At 48.0% G+C, this 19,525-nt stretch overlaps 1 protein-coding gene across 1 annotated transcript in view; it reads left to right on the top strand.

The window, feature by feature from the left end:
* Window positions 1-19,525, top strand: part of GFRA1 (GDNF family receptor alpha 1) — a 273,358-nt gene that overhangs the window by 205,565 nt on the left and 48,268 nt on the right. The window lies entirely within an intron of this gene.

Below are 19,525 nucleotides of genomic sequence, written 5' to 3' on the forward strand. Positions count from 1 at the left end.
AAACAATGCACACGATACAGTCATATTCACATAAACCAGGAGTTCAGTCAGACATCTGACCACTGTGACCATATTTTCTCAAATTTTTCAGGGCAATTCCTGCTCTCATATGTGATCTTGTATAAAGGAAGGACTTTAGTAATCGCACTTTTCCAGGAGACTACTGTAGGGAGATCAGTACCCTTCCATCTCAGGAGGATTTCTCTCCTAGCATAATAGAGGGCAAAGGTTAAGCCTAGTTTAGTGTGACGGTCTCCCTCCACATCCCCCAGATAGCTAAGTAGAAAGACAAGAGGGTCCAGTGTCAACGGGGCACCGCAAAAGTCTGTCAATACGTCCGCCACCCCTCTCCAATAGGGCTGGATCTTGTTGCAAGTCCAGACCATATGGAAGAAGGAGCCCCTCTCAATGGAGCATCTTGTGCAGAGTGGGCTGAGAGAGGGATAGATGGAGGCCAACTTCTGTGGGGTGTAGTATGCCCTGTGCAGAAATTTCAGTTGGGCAAAACGGTCTCTAGAGGCTATCATAGAGGAAATAAATGTAGAGACACACTCCTCCCATATGTCTTCGTCCAGGTCAGGGATATCCAACCTCCATTTTCCCATCAGGTGTGAGGTGTCCGTGTCAAGAGCCACTGTGAAATACATGTATAGGGTGGAGAGAGGTTTGTGCAGGAGCTCTGAAGTGAGAAGTCGCTCTATAGAATCTGAATCTAGAGTAATTGGAGAAGGAAACTGGGCGGCTAGAGCATGCCGGAGTTGCCAGTACCTAAATAGGAAGGATCGGGGGAGTTTAAATGTTTGTCTTAGTTCTAGGAATGTTAGAATCTTCCCCCTCGGCATTACGTGCCTAAGGGTGACAACCCCCCTCACCGCCCACGCCGCCGGATCAGGCACCGTATTTAGATGGGGAAGAAGGGGATTGCCCCACAGGGGAGTGTGAGGGGAGACCACCAGGGGATCCCGGAGAGCCACCCGTGAACACTGCCAGACCCGGATCGTGGTTTTCATAGGAGTCGTGACGCCCGGATGTGCCTTACATCCCCTAAAGGCTAGGTTAGAAAGGGCTGCATATGAACCAACTATCGCTGCTTCCAGGGTGACTGCTGGATTCTGTCTGGGCTGGGAGAACCACCAGCGGACGGTAACCAAGACCGCAGCCCAATAGTAAATAAGGAAGTTCGGAAGGGCCAGACCTCCACCAGAGAGGGGAAGATAAAGGGTCCGTCTGGCCACTCTCGGAGGTCTCCCCGCCCAGACAAACTCGCTCACAATACTGTCGAGTCTCCGGAACACCGACCGGGGAATGTGGACAGGGGTGTGACGAAAGAAGTATAACAGTTTGGGTAAGTACACCATTTTGATTAAGTTCCCCCTACCTACTGGCGTAAGCGGAAGTCTACGCCAGGTTGTGCACTGCTTGGTAAGTTTGTCCAACACTGGAATTAGATTACGGTCGAGGTATTTGTCCAGGGTCGAGGCTACCCTTACGCCCAAGTATGTGAACTCCTCGACCCATTGAAGGGGTGTTCGTGTGTCGATACGGGGCATGGCAGGGTGAAGTGGGAAGAGGACCGACTTGTCCCAGTTGACACGAACTCCTGAAAAACGGCTGAAGGTATCAAACTGAGACAAGGCAGCCCTCAAGGAGTCAGATGCATCCGCCAAATAAAGGAGGGAGTCATCGGCATAAAGGGACAGTTTCTCCTCTAGTGGACCTACTCTGATGCCTCTAATAGACTTGTCCTTCCTAATGTGGGCCGCCAAGGGCTCCAAGGCCAAGGCAAACAGTGCCGGGGATAGGGGGCATCCCTGCCGGGTTCCCCTCTCCAAAAGAAAGGGCTCCGACAGGGTACTGCCCGTGCGTATGCGAGCCTTAGGCTGCATGTACAACATTTGAATCCATGTGAGGAAGACCGGGCCAAAGCCAAATCTAGAGAGGACCCTCCACAGGTAGCCCCACTCGACCGAGTCAAAGGCCTTCTCCGCGTCGAGTGAGGCCACCACCCCAGGGCCCCCCTGATCAGCCACTGCGATGTGAGTGTGTAGTCTACGTATATTTATGTCTGTGCCTCTTCCGGGCATGAATCCCGTTTGATCTGGGTGTACTAGGGCAGTGATAATTTTGTTTAAACGGATGGCTAATATCTTGGCCAGGATTTTTGCGTCAACATTTAGGAGAGAAATAGGGCGGTAGGATGCGCAGAGGGTAGGATCCTTCCCCGGTTTAGGGATGAGAACTATGACCGCCTCGCTCATCGAGGCCGGGAGGGTCCCAATTTTTAAGGCTGAGGCAAAAACCGTCTGGAGTCTAGGGGTTATCTCCTCCATGTATGTCTTATAGAATTCCACCGGGAATCCGTCCGGACCCGGGGTCTTCCCTGCCTGCATCATTTTGAGAGCCTTTTGTATCTCCTCTAGTTGAATAGGGGCGTCTAGTGTGTTAGCTGCGGATTGTGTGAGAACTGGGATGTCAATTTCGTCCAAGTAGTCAGTAAGGTCTTGTTGGTCATATATTACTCGTGAGCTATATAAGTGCTGGTAGAAGGTAGTGAAACATTTGTTAATTTCCGCTGGGGAAGAATGAAGCGACCCATCCATGTCACGAATCTGTGCTATAGCTGTGACCCCTGATTGTTCCCTGGATAGCCAGGCCAAGAGACGGCCTGTCTTCTCCCCCTGCTCGAATATTCGCTGAGATTGGTATAACAACTTCTTTTGTGTCAGGGAGGTCTGTAGCAGAAGGGATTGTTGGGTAAGAGATTGGAGTACTATGTAGTCTCGCGGGTCACGGGAACGGACATATTGGGCTTCCTGTCTGATCGCTTCCGCCTCTAGTCTAGTAAGCTCTGCTCTACGTAGTCTCCTCACCTTAGCAATAATAGATTGGTAGTGCCCCCTCGATGAGGCTTTAAAGGCCTCCCAAACCATATTGTCAGAGGCGGACCCCGGATTGACCTCCCAAAATTGCTGCACCGTGCTCCGGAACTGAGAGTCAACATCTGTGTCGGATATCCAGAACCTGGACAGCCGCCAGAGTCTATCTGCTGGGTCTAATGACAGTTCCAGGGATAACAGCAACGGGGCGTGGTCCGAGATCCCCCGTGGGAGTATGCTTATGTCCCGAACCCTGGGGAGGACAGGCGCCGCGACGTAGGCCAGGTCTATGCGAGAGAGGGACCTATGAGAGGCAGAATGACAAGTAAAGGCCATGGTCTGAGGGTTCCTCCACCGCCACACATCCACCAGGCCATACGTGTCAGCCCAGTCCGCCAAGTCACGGCGTGTAGTGTCTCCCCTTGAGCTCCTGTCCAACCCAGAGTCCGGGACAAGGTTAAAGTCACCCATCAATACAACATTATCTGAGGGGAAGCGGGCCAGCTCCCCCGAGATCAAATTAAGGAGTCTGAATGAGGCCGGGGGGGGCAGATATACCCCCACCAACACCCAGGGCGTGTCACATATCAAGGCATGTATCAATACGTATCTCCCATCAGGATCCAAGACTAAGTCAAGGAGCTTAAAAGGGAGAGTTTTCAGAACCAGTACACTAACACCCCTTGCAAAATTGGAATAGGTAGAGTGGTAGTGATGACCCACCCACGGTTTTTTCAGACTGAGGGTCTTGCTACCAATCAGATGCGTCTCCTGTAACACACAGATATGGGGACTATGCCTCTTTATAAATTGAAATACCAAAGAGCGTTTTAGTGGAGAATTTAAGCCTCGTGTGTTCCAGGAGAGAATGTTTAGATTAGGCATATATACATCTTAGTTATAAGAAAAGCAGGATACAACTTATATATTCTTCCTGATTCGGCACAGGTCCTCCCAGAGGATGCCCGAGGCGAATCAGAGTCTGACATTACTTTAGGCCCAGAGAGCAAACACAGCACTGCCAAAAAATATGAAATAAAAACAAAATCAAAGATAAAAAACTGGGAGCCAGGAACGCGGCTCAACATCCCCAAACCCCCCCCCACCCCACCCGACCCCCAGAACAGGAGGCAGGTCTGTATCCCCAAACTTGCTTCAGCCCGGCGGCTGCTCATGGAGGCAGTGAACTAGAGGCAACCGACCTCTGTGAGTCAAAGAAAAGTAGGTGTGCTTTAAGTTCCGGTAAGGATAAGATGGTGTGAATCACCCGGAGCCCCGGGGGTACAAAACTTGTAGTGGTCCGAATAAACCCCCCGACCCCAGCCGGGGTCGAGGTGATGCTGGAGAAGTTGACAGAGAAAGTGCACAGTAGGGGGAGATGCAACAACAGGAGTGACTGTAGTTAGCGGGACCGGTCTCCTCAAGGATAGAGTAACATGACCGCAGTGCCCTCTCGGGAAGGAGATTGGGGTTTAGCATTTCTCCCTTACAGGACCGCAGTGATGAGGGAGGTCTGTTCGGAGGTGATGTTCAGAGCTCCGCTCCGGTGTCCTGCTTGCTTCCGGGTTGGGAGTTGAATGGGTATGCTCGCAAGGAAGGGGAAGCCTGGCTCAGTCTCAAATGCATGGAACCCAAGAAGTGAGGAACATCTAGTCCGCGCCAGCCGACTATGACATGAGAGGGGTCCGCAGAAATATACAAAGGGTCAGGCTCTCCCCCCAATAACAAAAAAAAAAAAAAAAAAAAGGGGGCCCGCAACCTCTCCAGCAGTGTACAGGGGGTCCCCGGGTTACAAACAAGTTAGGGACTATAGGTTTGTTCTTAAGTTGAATCTGTTTGTAAGTCGGAACAGGTACATTTTTTAAGTGTAGCTCCAGCCAAAAAAACTATTTTTAAGCTTTTTGGATAGCATAGGGAATGGTTAACACCCCTGTAACATTTGTTTTGCTGTCTGTGCCCATGTTCAGAAGATTTCACCTCACTTTCTGTCCCAATGACAATTGGATTTTGAAAATTTTGGGTTGTTGTGGAAACAAGCCTTGGTGATAAAGCATCAGTGGAGGTACCTTTTCCCCAAAATAGCACTTACAGGAGTGAATTTCCCTTCCTAGGGGTAGATTTCATCTTACTTCCTGTTGTCTCCCTCCGTTTGTAAGTAGGAGTCGTTTGTAAGTCGGATGTTTGTAACTAGGGGACCCCCTGTACTCACAGTTTCCCCAGTAGGATCATCTGTGGATGGTGTCAGCCCACGCGGCAGCTTCTCTGGGGGAGGTGAAGAAGTGCACTTTTTCGCCGTCTTGTACTCTGAGCTTGGCGGGAAAGAGCATGTTGTACTTGATCCCTTTTTGTCTGAGCATGGCGCGGACATGGTCGAAAGATTTTCGTTGTCTCTGTGTCTCCACAGAGTAATCTGGGAAGATGAGAAGTTTCGTGTTCTCATAATGCAATTCTCCTTGCATACGAGCAGAGCGGAGGACAGTGTCCCTGTCTCTGTAGTGAAGAAGTTTGAAAATGAAAGTGCGCGGCGGCGCTCCCTGTGGGCCCCGGGTGGCAGGCATTCGATGGGCGCGTTCGATGGAGAAATGTGAGGAGAATTGCGCCTTCGGTAGTAGGGTTGGGAGTAATTTCTCCATGAAGGCAACCGGATCCGTTCCCTCCGCGCCTTCCGGGAGGCCGAGAACTCGGAGATTATTCCTCCGATTCCGGTTCTCGGCGTCCTCGGCCCTGAATTCAAGTGCTTTAACCTTTGATTTGAGGATCTGAATGTCCTCATGATGTGCTCTTTGTACATCTTCCGTGGTGGAGATCCGCCGCTCCGCCTCCCCCACACGCTCTCTAAATCGATCCATGTCGCGACGGATGAGGGCCGTCTCCTCCTGGACATGGTCTATCTTGATAGTGAGGGTGGACTGGCAGGTGGAGATGGCATGCATCAGAGCCTCAAACGCCTGGGATCCAGCCTGGATCACGCCATCCGGCGGGGCAGGGGTCTGCGTCTCCATGTTGCAGGCCTTAGGAGGGGAAGGCCCAAATTTCGGCGGCGTGCTTGTATGCTCCGGAACTCGCGATTTCTGGGTTCCTTTTTTGTATCTGCGCATTCCCTGAGCCACCGGGCGTTTCTAATGATAAATGGCAGGGATTTAAATGCAATATCCACACCAGGATGTAGGAAGGAAAAAGTCCGGAGTGGGAGCTCTGGTACTAAACGTCCGCTCCCAGCGCCATCTTGGACACGCCCCCCGCATTCTCCAGCTTTAGTAAATCAACCCCTTATGTACATTAAAGCCAAAACTTGGTTTTAGCATTTTGATATAAAGTGGAACCTCGGATTGCGAGTAACGCAGTTAACGAGCGTTTCGCAATACAAGAACTGTATTTTTAAGAATCGTAACTCAGTTACGAGTGTTGTCTCGCAAAACGAGCACGATTCAGGCCAAAGCGTGTGCAGTACCACGTTTGACCTGAGGTGGGGGGGGGGCGCGCCGGAGCCAAGCGGTGCCGATCGCAGCCGTTCGGAAATGCACAGAAAGGCCCGAGGACAGCACGGCAAACCTCGGGAACGGAGTCTTGCCGAGGTGTCCTCTGGCCTTTCCGGCCGTTTCCAAAGCTCTCCAGCGCCCCCCCCCACCTCTGGCCGCATGCGGTATTGCATCCCATTGAAGTCAATGCGGAATTAATTATTTTAGTTTCCATTGACTTCAATGGGGAAACTTGCTTTGATATGCGAGTACTTTTGGATTACGAGCATACTCCTGAAACGGATTATGCTCGTAATCCGAGGTTCCACTGTACACTACTTTAAACTGAGGTTACACATCTGCATGTGTGACAAAAACACCGATCAGTTATTATATATACTTGGTTACTCGGTGAGGCGACCTGCAAGTCGTGCCGCCCCTAGTGTGAACCGAGCCTTAGTATGCAAGACAGGATCCTGGCACATGTCCTTAGGACAAAAATCAGACGCTCGGTTGGCCAACAATCATATCTCGTGTAGGAGGCTTTAGTCTGTAGGGTTCAATATTGAGTTGGCTCATCCTTTGCAGCTATAACAGCTTCATCTCTTCTGGGAAGGCTGTCCAAAGGGTTTAGGAGTGTGTCTATGGGAATGTTTGACCATTCCTCCAGAAGAGCATTTGTGAGGTCAGGCACTGATGTTGGATGAGAAGGCCTGGCTCACAGTCTCCACTCTAATTCATCCCAAAGGTGTTCTATTGGGTTGAGGTCAGGCCAGTCATGTTCCTCCACCCCAAACTCACTCATCAATGCCTTTATGGACCTTGCTTTGTGCACTGGTCCAAATAATTTGGTGGAGGGGGGATTATGGGGTGGGGTTGTTTTTCAGTGGTTGGGTTTGGCCCCTTAGTTCCAGTGAAGGGAACACTTAAGGCGTCAGCATACCAAGACATTTTGGACAATTTCATGCTCCCAACTTTGTGGGAACAGTTTGGGGATGGCCCCTTCCTGTTCCAACATGACTGTGCACCAGTGCACAAAGCAAGGTCCATAAAGACATGGATGAGTGAGTTTGGGGTGGAGGAATTTGACTGGCCTGCACAGAGTCCTGACCTCAACCCGATAGAAGACCTTTGGGATGAATTAGAGTGGAGACTGCGAGCCAGGCCTTCTCGTTATGGAAAGGCAGGCGTCCCAATACTTTTGGTAATACAGTGTATGTCTGTGTATGTGCAATTTACAAACAGCTTTGGAAAAAAGCTTGGTGTGCTGATGACGTATCGCACTGCTAGAAATTTCCACTCATAGAGCACAGCTGACTCGTGGAAGTAAACTTGTTTTTTAATAAAATGGCTGATAGGGTCTCTTATGTCATAAAGCGGAGCTCCACCTTAAAAAAAAATATTAAAAACCAGCAGCTGCAAATACTGCAGCTGCTGACTTTTAATAAAAGGACACTTACCTGTCCAGGGTCCAGCGATGTCGGCAGCCGAAGCCGATCGATGGCTCGTCTCTTGGCTGCCCCCGCCGCCATCCTCGGTCAGGGAATCAGGAAGTGAAGTGTTGCGGCTTCATTGCCTCGGTTCCCTACTGCGCATGCGTGAGTCGCGCTGCGCGTTTTCACCGGTCCCCGTTGTGTTCTGGGAACGGTGTGTTTCCCAGAATACAATGGGGGGGGGGGGGGCATCTGCGGACATTCTGCGGCTATCTATACCCGGAAGTGGGTGCAGAGTCCTGTATTAGACAGGTTTCTGCACCCCCCCTCCCCCGTGAAAGGTGCCAATTGTGGCACCGGAGGGGGAGGAATCCGATGAGCGGAAGTTGCACTTTAGGGTGGAGCTCCGCTTTAACCCCTTCCCACCGACCGAACGCATATATGCGTCCTCGGCTTTCCGGGGTTATACCGGGATGATGCCCGCAGCTGCAGGCATCATCCCGGTACCGTTGTTTTCAGCGGGCAATCGGCTACCCGAATATAACAACCGATGCGGCTAAAAGCCGCTCGGTTGTTATACCGGAGGAGCGGGAGGGGACATACCCCCCCTCCCGCCGCCTCCCGCCGCTGTTACCGGGCCTCCCGTGCGATCGGGAGGCCCGGTGTCCGGTCCGCTGCCTTCGGCGGCTGGGGGCGGACTGGAACGAAGCTGCGAGCGGCTTCGTTCCAGCCTTCTTCTTGTAAATGCGGAAGCGACGTCATGACGTCACTTCCCGTTTACTCGGCTGCCAATGGCGCCGAATTTAAAAAAGTACACAGTATTCAGAATCGCCGTTTTCGGCGATCTGAATACTTTGAAGTGTAAAGGAGGGATGGGGGGTCTTTTAGACCCCCCATCCCTCCATAAAGAGTACCTGTCACCACATATTACTGTCACAAGGGATGTTTACATTGCTTGTGACAGCAATAAAAGTAAAAAAAAAAAAAAAAAAAAAAAAAAAATATTAAACACAATTTATAAAGTACAAAAATAAATAAAATAATAAAAAAAAAAAAAAATGTTTTAAAGTGCCCCTGTCCCCGCGAGCTCGCGCAGCGAAGAAAACACATACGGAAGTCGCGCCCGCATATGTAAACGGTGTTCAAACCACACATGTGAGGTATCGCCGCGATCGTCAGAGCGAGAGCAATAATTCTAGCCCTAGACCTCCTCTGTAGCTCAAACCTGGTAACCGTAAAAAAATTTTAAATCGTCGCCTATGGAAATTCAAAGGTACCGTAGTTTGTCGCCATTCCACGAGTGCGTGCAATTATAAAGGGTGACATGTTTGGTATCTATTTACTCGGCGTAACATCATCTTTCACATTATACAAAAAAATTGGGGTAACTTTACTGTTTGGATTTTTTAAAATACATGAAAGTGTCACTTTTCCAAAAATTTGCGTTTAAAAACACCGCTGCACAAATACCGTGTGATAAAAAATATTGCAACAATCGCCATTTTATTCTCTAGATTCTCTGCTAAAAAAATATATATAATGTTTGGGGGTTCTAAGTCATTTTCTAGCAAAAAATACGGATTTTAACTTGTAAACACCAAATTTCAAAAATAGGCTTAGTCATGAAAGGGTTAAATACCCTTCCTATTAGTCTCTTCTGCCAAAAATGCATTATTCTGCCCGTCAGCTGTTATGTGTCATGTGGGAGTGGCATCATCGTGGCCTATCAAAAGGCCCAAGGAAGGAAGACCGGGCAAAAAGGGAAGCACCAGGGGCCGTCGGATCGGTACCTGCGCTGCGCTGGAGGACACCATATGACAGTCAAGTCTGCCATAATGTACTAATATGCTGTGCATACTAGTACATTATGGCGTAACCCACCTGGGGGGGCCTTAAAGAAAAAAATTATAGCAGACTCTACTTCCGCTTTAAGCTGCCAAATATTAGTAGAACTCTGAAATGTTTTGTTTTAAGAATTGAACACTCCCAGTGATTGGACACTCCCGGTGATTGGACGCTCCCGGTGATTGGACGCTCCCGGAGATTGGACGCTCCCGGTGATTGGACGCTCCCAGTGATTGGACACTCCCGGTGATTGGACGCTCCCGGTGATTGGACGCTCCCGGTGATTGGACGCTCCCGGAGATTGGACGCTCCCGGAGATTGGACGCTCCCGGTGATTGGACGCTCCCAGTGATTGGACACTCCCGGTGATTGGACGCTCCCGGTGATTGGACGCTCCCGGTGATTGGACGCTCCCGGTGATTGGACGCTCCCGGAGATTGGACGCTCCCGGAGATTGGACGCTCCCGGTGATTGGACGCTCCCAGTGATTGGACACTCCCGGTGATTGGACGCTCCCAGTGATTGGACACTCCCGGTGATTGGACGCTCCCGGTGATTGGACGCTCCCGGTGATTGGACGCTCCCGGTGCTGCTTGGCTGCTCAGAGGAGAATTGACTTTCCTCCTTCCAATTTTCTCCTTCAATAACCTCAATTAACCCAACATTTCCCACTTCCACTATAATTGTTTCTTTAACTCAATCTGTGATCAGCTGTGTCCAGGCGTGCTCTAGAAGGAGGTCCATGGATGCCCTCCCAGAACTAGGGAGCTGCGCTGTAGATGTCTTTTGGCTATGGTGCAGTACTGAAGTGGTTAACCACTTCAGCCCCGGAAGAATTTACCCCCTTCCTGACCAGAGCACTTTTTGCGATACGACATTGCGTCGCTTTAACTGACAATTGCGCGGTCTTGCGACGTTGTACCCAAACAAAATTGACGTCCTTTTTTTTCCCACAAATAGAGCTTTCTTTTGGTGGTATTTGATCACCTCTGCGTTTTTTATTTTTTGCGCTATAAACAAAAAAAGAGCAATAATTTTGAAAAAAAGGCAATATTTTTTACTTTTTGCTGTAATAAATATCCCCCCCCAAAAAATATGTAAGAAAACAAATTTCTTTCTCAGTTTAGGCCGATATGTATTCTTCTACAAATTTTTGGTAAAAAAAAATCGCAACAAGCATATATTGATTGGTTTGCGCAAAAGTTATAGCATCTACAAAATAGGGGATAGTTTTATGGCATTTTTATAAATTCATTTTTTTATTATTAGTAATGGTGGCCAGAAACACCTTCTGTATGAGTGAGACACAACTCTGGATGAAGGAGCACAGGAGGCACAGCAGCATTATCAGCCAGGGGGAGGGTAGTGTCCAAATGTATTAGCAGATTTAGATACACTAACAGATCAAAGCCAAACTTCAGCTCACACTTTAAAGTCAGTGGCAGCAAGCATTTTTTTTTTTTCCTTTTGGAATATAAAATTTGCATTAATAAATAAAAGCTGATCACTGTCAATGGTAAATGGTTTGTCTCATCCATGTAAACTGATACATTCTGCTTTTGAAAAACAATAGACTTGCTGGCTGGATCACCAGGTGATAATACAAAAAAAAAGCCTAAAAAAGGAAACCAATACACCCATCTAAGAACTGGTGCGCTGCAATATACGAAATGTTTGCTTTTGTGTATAATACGGCTTTAATATGTGTAGACCAGCCCATGCCGCTGAGTGATTTCAGGTTTCTGGAGTCCTCTGTTGATCTTTATCACAGAAGATTGGCCTTGTACAATCGGCAATTAAGAGCCTCCCGGTGCTGCTTGGCTGCTCAGAGGAGAATTGACTTTCCTCCTTCCAATTTTCTCCCGCAATTACCTCAATTACCCAACATTTCCCACTTCCTTCCACACATCCCCTCCCTGGCGGAGACACGGGGCACACCGGTCCTGGCGCTCAGCGGCGTGTGACGGACAATACGCAGGAAAGACTTGGCTCTAATGTCACACGACAGCGGTAATCAGTCACACCAGGATGGATTTTGTTGCTCGAATAATATGAGCCGGGAAAGCAGAGAATTGTTTAAAAATTCAATAGAAACTTTCTACTCCGTTGGAAAACTCAAAGTCAAAGTGAATGTAAACTCAATGTGTTAAGGTTCTGGGACTTTTTTTTTTTCCAACCCATTCTGAACCTGAGATAGAGACGTGTGGACAAATTCTAGACCATCTTCCATGTTTTTAGTAGATCATAAACTTACATCTGACCTCCGGCCTTTCCTTCAGTCTTGTACGGTTGTACCCGCTCCTCTCCTGTACTGAAATGACTTACTCTGATTTCACTGCACACTGCGAGCTTCTCACAATGTGCATTAGAAGCTGCAGCAAGTCAGATAGAGCCCGTCTCATTTCCTGGTAAAATCCCCAACTTTCCTCCCCAGTTTTACTGTCCCTGGTCCACCCCTTTTATTCATTGGATTTCAGTTCTTTCTTGGGGGAAAATATAATTCGATTTAATAAAAACACTCAATTCCAGTCTGCTTTAATTGGGCTTTAATGACAGCATTTAATACCAGTCTGCAGTTTCTAGAGCAAACAAGATACACTATATTGCCATAAGTATTGGGACACCTGCCTTTACACGCACATGACCTTTAATGACATCCCAGTCTTATGCCTCGTACACACGATCGGACTTTCCGACGGGGAATGTTGGATGTGAGGTTGTTGGCGGAAAGTCCGACCGTGTGTACGCTCCATCGGACAATTGTTGTCGGACTTTCCGCCAACAAATGTTGGATGGCAGGTTCTCAAATTTTCTGCCAACAAATGTCTGTTGTTGGATTTTCACAAAGTGAAAGTACAAACACGCATGCTCAGAAGCAAGGACGCGCCGGAAGTGGTCAGTCTTGTAAAACTCGTAATTACCATTCGTGACGCGGCAAATTATGAAATCTCGGAATGCAGAGCACAATTCTCTTCTTCTTTAATGGGATAATAATGAAGCTGCTTTGCTGGTGATACTGATGGAGTTATTGCAAACTAATTTTCAAAGGCTTTTTTTTTTTTTTTAGTGATATCAAGAATAATATTATTTTTTTTATTTGGGCAAGTTACCACAACACCATTATCCCAGAGTTTTTAAGATCAAAGATACAACTATGTTGGTGTCCCTTGTCAATTTAACATTGTATTTTATAAAATGTAACTGCCTACTCCCAAACTGTTATTTGAAGTAAAACACATAGCCAAGTATTATTCTACACAATTTTTTTTATTATGCATTAAAAAAAGAAAACAAATAAAATTAGACATGATATCTGCCAATAGAACTTAACTTAAAAGTGCATTCTATGCATCCAAAAATATAGAAAATATACCAAATCAAATCATTATTATTCAACCAAAAAAATATAATGTCAAAGCAATAACTCCAAGACCAATAATAAATAACACGTTATCTCCTCCGATTCCGCAACATGGCTGGTTGACGAACGGCCGTTCAGAAACGAACTGAAAAGCGTGAAATGAAAAGTGCGAAATGAAAAGTGCGAATCAACACTCACCAAACTTCTACTAACACAAAATTAGCAGAAGGAGCCCAAAGGGTGGCGCTAAAGAGCTGAAAAACAACGTAGTACGTCACTATGTTCGTAATTCTTGGCCAACAATTGTGTGGCCGTGTGTATGCAAGACAAGTTTGGGCCAACGACCTTCGGACGAAATTCCACGTTTTTTTTGGCCCACCAATCCGATTGTGCATACGAGGCATTAGTCTGTTTAATATTGAGTTGGCCCACCATTTGCAGCGATAACAGCTTCAACTCTTCTGCGAAGGCTGTCCACAAGGTTTAGGAGTGTGTCTATGGGAATGTTTGACCATTCTTCCAGAAGTGCATTTGTGAGGTCAGGCACTAATGTTGGATGAGAAGGCCTGGCTCGCAGTCCCCGCACTAATTGATCTCCAGGGTGCTCTGTCGGGGTTGAGGTCAGGACTCTGTGCAGGTCAGTCAAGCTCCTCCACCCCAAACTCGCTCATCCATGTCTTTACGAACCTTGCCTTGTGCATTGGTGCGCAGTCATGTTGGAACAGGAAGGGGACATCCCCAAACTGTTCCCACAAAGTTGGGAGCATGAAATTGTCCAAAATGTCTTGGTATGCTTTTGATATTATTTGGTGTTGGGGGGATTATGGTGTGGGGTTGTTTTTCAGGGGTTGGGCTTGGCCCCTTAGTTCCAGTGAAGGGATCTCTTAAGGTGTCAGCACACCAAGACATTTTGGACAATTTCATGCTCCCAACTTTGTGGGAGCAGTTTGGGGATGGCCCCTTCCTGTTCCAACATGACTGTGCACATTGCAACTACAGATCACCATTCAAAAAACATTTAACAGACGGTAAGATGACGTTGTACTGCTTGTTTTAACCCCCTAAATGCCGGATCCTTGTTGCTGTGCGGTTGCGGATAAAAATGCAGCTAAACTGCAGGGTTTTAACACAAGCCACTAGCGTAAATGAACACTATTTTTTACTTTTAATTGCACTGTGGTGCATTGGAAAATAATGCTTCCACCTAATATTTTGTGTGTTGTAGTGCGTTGGCTGCCAATTGCAAGTGAATCACCTTCATGTTGCCATGCAAAATACTGCATGTTACTATCATGTAGTAATGCACCACAACACACCGGACAGGCATGGAGGGCCTACTGCACATACTGTCTACATCTAAGGGACCTTCAATCCTTTAGATTGTGAGCTCCATGAGCAGGACCCTCCTATTTCTTTTGTATTGAATCGTGTTGTAAATATTCTGTCCCCCTTTATGTTGTAGAGCGCTGCGCATGGCGCTATATAAATCCTGTATAATAATAACAATAACACTGTATGTTATTGCACTCCAATGGTGTGAAGGGCCCTTATACACAAAAGTCTCTCCAAATGGTTCTTGGTTTACTGGAGTACTGCTTGGACCTTGAAGAAGGAGACATACCCAAAAAGCTTGTCCTGAAAAATTGTATGTACATGTAAATAAAAAAAGTATCACGGACAGTACTGAATTGATTCTTTGGTTTACAAGTCTTCAACTAGTGAAAACTGTACCCCAGAGATCACCATGGACAGAATCAGATGGGACTTTTATTGGACAACGGTAAACTCACCATGACAATGTAGGCTTTTAGTAGATGAAGGACCTCATTCCATAGATGTGAGAAGGCATTGTATATAAATACATGATGGAATGTTTGGAAAACCATTAAATGTAACGAGGAGGTTCTTGTCATGTTCCCCTAATGAGGAGACTTATAAGATGACCTATGCAGGAACTTGGTAATCGTTAGCTTGTAAATTACTTTTCAACTGAGGGATCAAAGGAACGCTGATAGAGAGGATAGATAAGAATTGTGAAAGTTCATTGCCTTTAAATTGTGGGCTGGAGAAGTGATGACCCCAGACCTCCTGCAGGGTGGTGACCTCCAGCAGGCACAAAGTATTTAATGAAATGAATGGGTGAGTGTTGGTCACCTTTTATGGTCAGGATGCTAATAGGAGGGCCCATTATTGGTCTCATACAGGTTGGAACGCACATGGTTGCAACTTCCATCCCAGCCATCAATATTTCTCTGGAGACCTCTGAAAGAAGCAATTATCGGCAGAGGTGGGAAAGACAACTGTGCATGGGTAATCTGTAGGTCAATGGGGGAACAGTATTTTCCAATGAAAATGTGTGCAGAAACCGCCATCCTATATGAACCGTGCTTATAAAGAACTAAGTGGTGGATAATTGGCTAGGGCATTGCCCTATTGGGCCATCTTACTTCTATTCTGTACACCATAGAAAAGGTGAAGCCAGGCTGTCAATCACAGATGCCTCCAGCCTGCCTATGATGGTACCTTGAGTATCACCGTTCTCTGTTTAGGTCAGCGGCCATGAGGAAGGGTCAGAGGGAAAGATCAGGCTCAGCTACCAACTTTTGACAGTATAAAATAAATATTTACAATTGAATTAAATGTATTGTGTAGTTCATATCATCCCCTGCACCAGAGGAGCTTACAATCTAATGTCCCACCACAGTCATACACTAATATTATACATTTACATAGCTCTGACATATACCCTTGTACAGAGAGCACTGGGCCAGTCACACATCAGTCTCTTCACCAGAGGAGCTTACACTCTAATTTACCACCACAGTCACACACTATTATTATTATTATTATACATTTATATAGCTCTGACATATGCCGCAGTGCTGTACAGAGAACACTGAGCCAGTCACCTCATTCTCTGCACCAGATGAGCTTACACTCTAATGTTCCCACAATAGTCATACAGTAATATTATACATTTATAAAGTGCTGACATATACCGCAGTGCTGTAGAGATCACTGAGCCAGTCACAGATCAGTCTCTTCACCAGAGGAGCTTACACTCTAATGTCCCGCCCCAGTCACACACTACTTTATTGTACATTTATATTGATATAGCTTTGACATATTCCATAGTGCTGCACAGAGAACCCCAAGCCAATCACATCTGTTTCTTCACCATAGGAGCTTACACTCTAATGTCCCCCCCCCCCCCCCCCACTAGAAGCGACACTCTGACACCCACACGGAATAATTGTAGAGTGTATGGGCACCTGGGGGATATAATACCAAATATCGTAAGATAAATTTGGGGTTCCTCTGCCGTCTTCTCACCTCGTCTCATTGGAATTCAGGCCGCAGACATGCAGATAAATGTAATTACTTTGATGTTAAATTGGAACAAATACGACTTTTATTTTCTCAAAATATCAGATTGGAAATGAAAAGAAAAAAACGGGAAGAATTGTAAACAATTTAAAGAGTATTGGGGGGAGACGTGGAGGTGATGAGAGTCTTAAACCTGAGAGATTTACTAAATTAGAGATGAAGCCAATAAAAAAAACCATTTTGCACTTTTATGGTTTTCAGTCGCCTCTCTGAGAAGATGGAAAACCTTTTCAGTGGATGGAGCGCGGTGTGGATCAGAGACCTGTGTGGGGGCTTCTAGAGACCCGCCACCCAATATCAGAACCTGGAGTGTTCCCGCTCAGATTCTGGCCTCTGTCCACTCATCACATATCATTTCCATATTAGGTCCAAAGTACTGACACAGATCAGCCCCTCTCACTCTGTGATTGCTACAAAGTTACATTGTATAGTCTGAGTCAACCTTCTCAATCTTTCTTCATTTGTGACACCCTTTAAAAGTACACACCCCGGTCCAAAATGTAAATGTTAACTATTAATGGGAACCTGAGCCGGGGCAATGCACACAAACACTATAATGAACTTAAGTTACATCAGAGTCCCCCCTTCACATCAGAGTCCCCCCTTCACATCAGTGACCCCCCCCCATCACATCAGAGACCCCCCCATCACATCAAAGACCCCCCCATCACATCAAAGACCCCCCCATCACATCAGAGACCCCCCCATCACATCAGAGACTCCCCATCACATCAGAGACCCCCCCCCCCATCACATCAGAGGCCCCCCCATCACATCAGAGACCCCCCCATCACATCAGAGGCCCCCCCATCACATCAGAGACCCCCCCATCACATCAGAGACCCCCCCATCACATCAGAGACCCCCCATCACATCAGAGACCCCCCCCCATCACATCAGAGACCCCCCCATCACATCAGAGACTCCCCATCACATCAAAGACCCCCCCATCACATCAGAGACCCCCCCATCACATCAGAGACCCCCCATCACATCAGAGACTCCCCATCACATCAGAGACCCCCCCATCACATCAGAGACCCCCCATCACATCAGAGACTCCCCATCACATCAGAGACCCCCCCATCACATCAGAGACCCCCCCATCACATCAGAGACCCCCCCCATCACATCAGAGACCCCCCCATCACATCAGAGACCCCCCCATCACATCAGAGACTCCCATCACATCAGAGACTCCCCATCACATCAGAGACCCCCCCCATCACATCAGAGACTCCCCATCACATCAGAGACTCCCATCACATCAGAGTCCCCCCATCACATCAGAGTCCCCCCATCACATCAGAGACCCCCCATCACATCAGAGACCCCCCATCACATCAGAGGCTCCCCATCACATCAGAGTCCCCCCTTCACATCAGAGACTCCCCATCACATCAGAGACCCCCCATCACATCAGAGACCCCCCATCACATCAGAGACCCCCCATCACATCAGAGGCTCCCCATCACATCAGAGTCCCCCCTTCACATCAGAGACTCCCCATCACATCAGAGTCGTCCCACCTTCACAGCAGAGGCTTCCCATCACATCAGAGACTCCCCTTCACATCAGAGACTCCCCTTCTCTTCAGAGACCCCCCATTACATCAGAGACCCCCCTCACATCAGAGTCCCCTCATCACATCAGAGACTCCCCATCACACCAGAGACCCCCCCCCATCACATCAGAGACCCCCCCCATCACATCAGAGACCCCCCATCACATCAGAGACCCCCCCATCACATCAGAGACTCCCATCACATCAGAGACCCCCCATCACATCAGAGACCCCCCCCCCCATCACATCAGAGACCCCCCATCACATCAGAGACCCCCCCATCACATCAGAGACTCCCATCACATCAGAGACTCCCCATCACATCAGAGACCCCCCATCACATCAGAGGCCCCCCATCACATCAGAGACCCCCCATCACATCAGAGGCTCCCCATCACATCAGAGTCCCCCCTTCACATCAGAGACTCCCCATCACATCAGAGTTGTCCCACCTTCACAGCAGAGGCTTCCCATCACATCAGAGACTCCCCTTCACATCAGAGACTCCCCTTCTCTTCAGAGACCCCCCATCACATCAGAGACCCCCCTCACATCAGAGTCCCCTCATCACATCAGAGACTCCCCATCACACCAGAGTCGTTCCACCTTCACATCAGAGTCCCCCCTTCACATCAGAGTCCCCCCTTCACATCAGAGTCCCCCCTTCACATCAGAGGCTCCCCATCACATCAGAGACCCCCCATCACATCAGAGTCGTTCCACCTTCATAGCAGAGGCTTCCCATCACATCAGAGACTCACCTTCATATCAGAGTCGTTCCACCTTCACATCAGAGACTCCCCTTGACATCAGAGACCCTCCACCACATCAGAGACCCCCATCACATCAGAGCCCCCCATCACATCAGAGACTCCCCATCACATCAGAGACTCCCCATCACATCAGAGACCCCCCATCACATCAGAGACCCCCCATCACATCAGAGACCCCCATCACATCAGAGACCCCCCCATCACATCATAGACCCCCCCATCACATCAGAGACCCCCATCACATCAGAAACTCCCCATCACATCAGAGTCGCCCTCACCTTCACATCAGAGATCTCCCATCACAGTAGAGTCCCCCCTTAACATTGGAGTCCTCCCATCACAGAGATCTTCAAACAGACCCCCATCACATCAGATTCCTATCTTCTTGTCAGATTTGTCAGAATCGCACCCTTCACATCAGAGACCCCCATCACACCAGAAGTCCCCCTCATGCCAGGGTTCCCCCCATCACATCAAAGTTCCTTCATCTTGACAGAGTCACCCTTTCACATCAGAGTCCTGCCTCCACATCAGAAGTTCCCTATAATGCCAGCCTTGCCAGCCCCCCCCCCCTTCACATCAGAGGTCCTCCAATACATAAGAGCCCCATCACATCATAATCACTCATATACATCAGAGGCCCCCCTATACATGAGTCTCCCCATCACCACAGAGTCCACCCTGCACATCGGAGGTTCTCATATACATGAGAGTCCCCATCACATCATAATTTTTTGTATACATCAGATGCCCCCCATACATGAGTTCCCTCATCAATACAGAGTCCCCCCTTTACATTAGAGGTCCTCAAATACATGAGAGCCCCCA

This window comes from Aquarana catesbeiana, linkage group LG08, assembly GCF_042186555.1.
Source record: "Aquarana catesbeiana isolate 2022-GZ linkage group LG08, ASM4218655v1, whole genome shotgun sequence".
NCBI classification, from domain to species: Eukaryota; Metazoa; Chordata; class Amphibia; order Anura; family Ranidae; genus Aquarana; species Aquarana catesbeiana.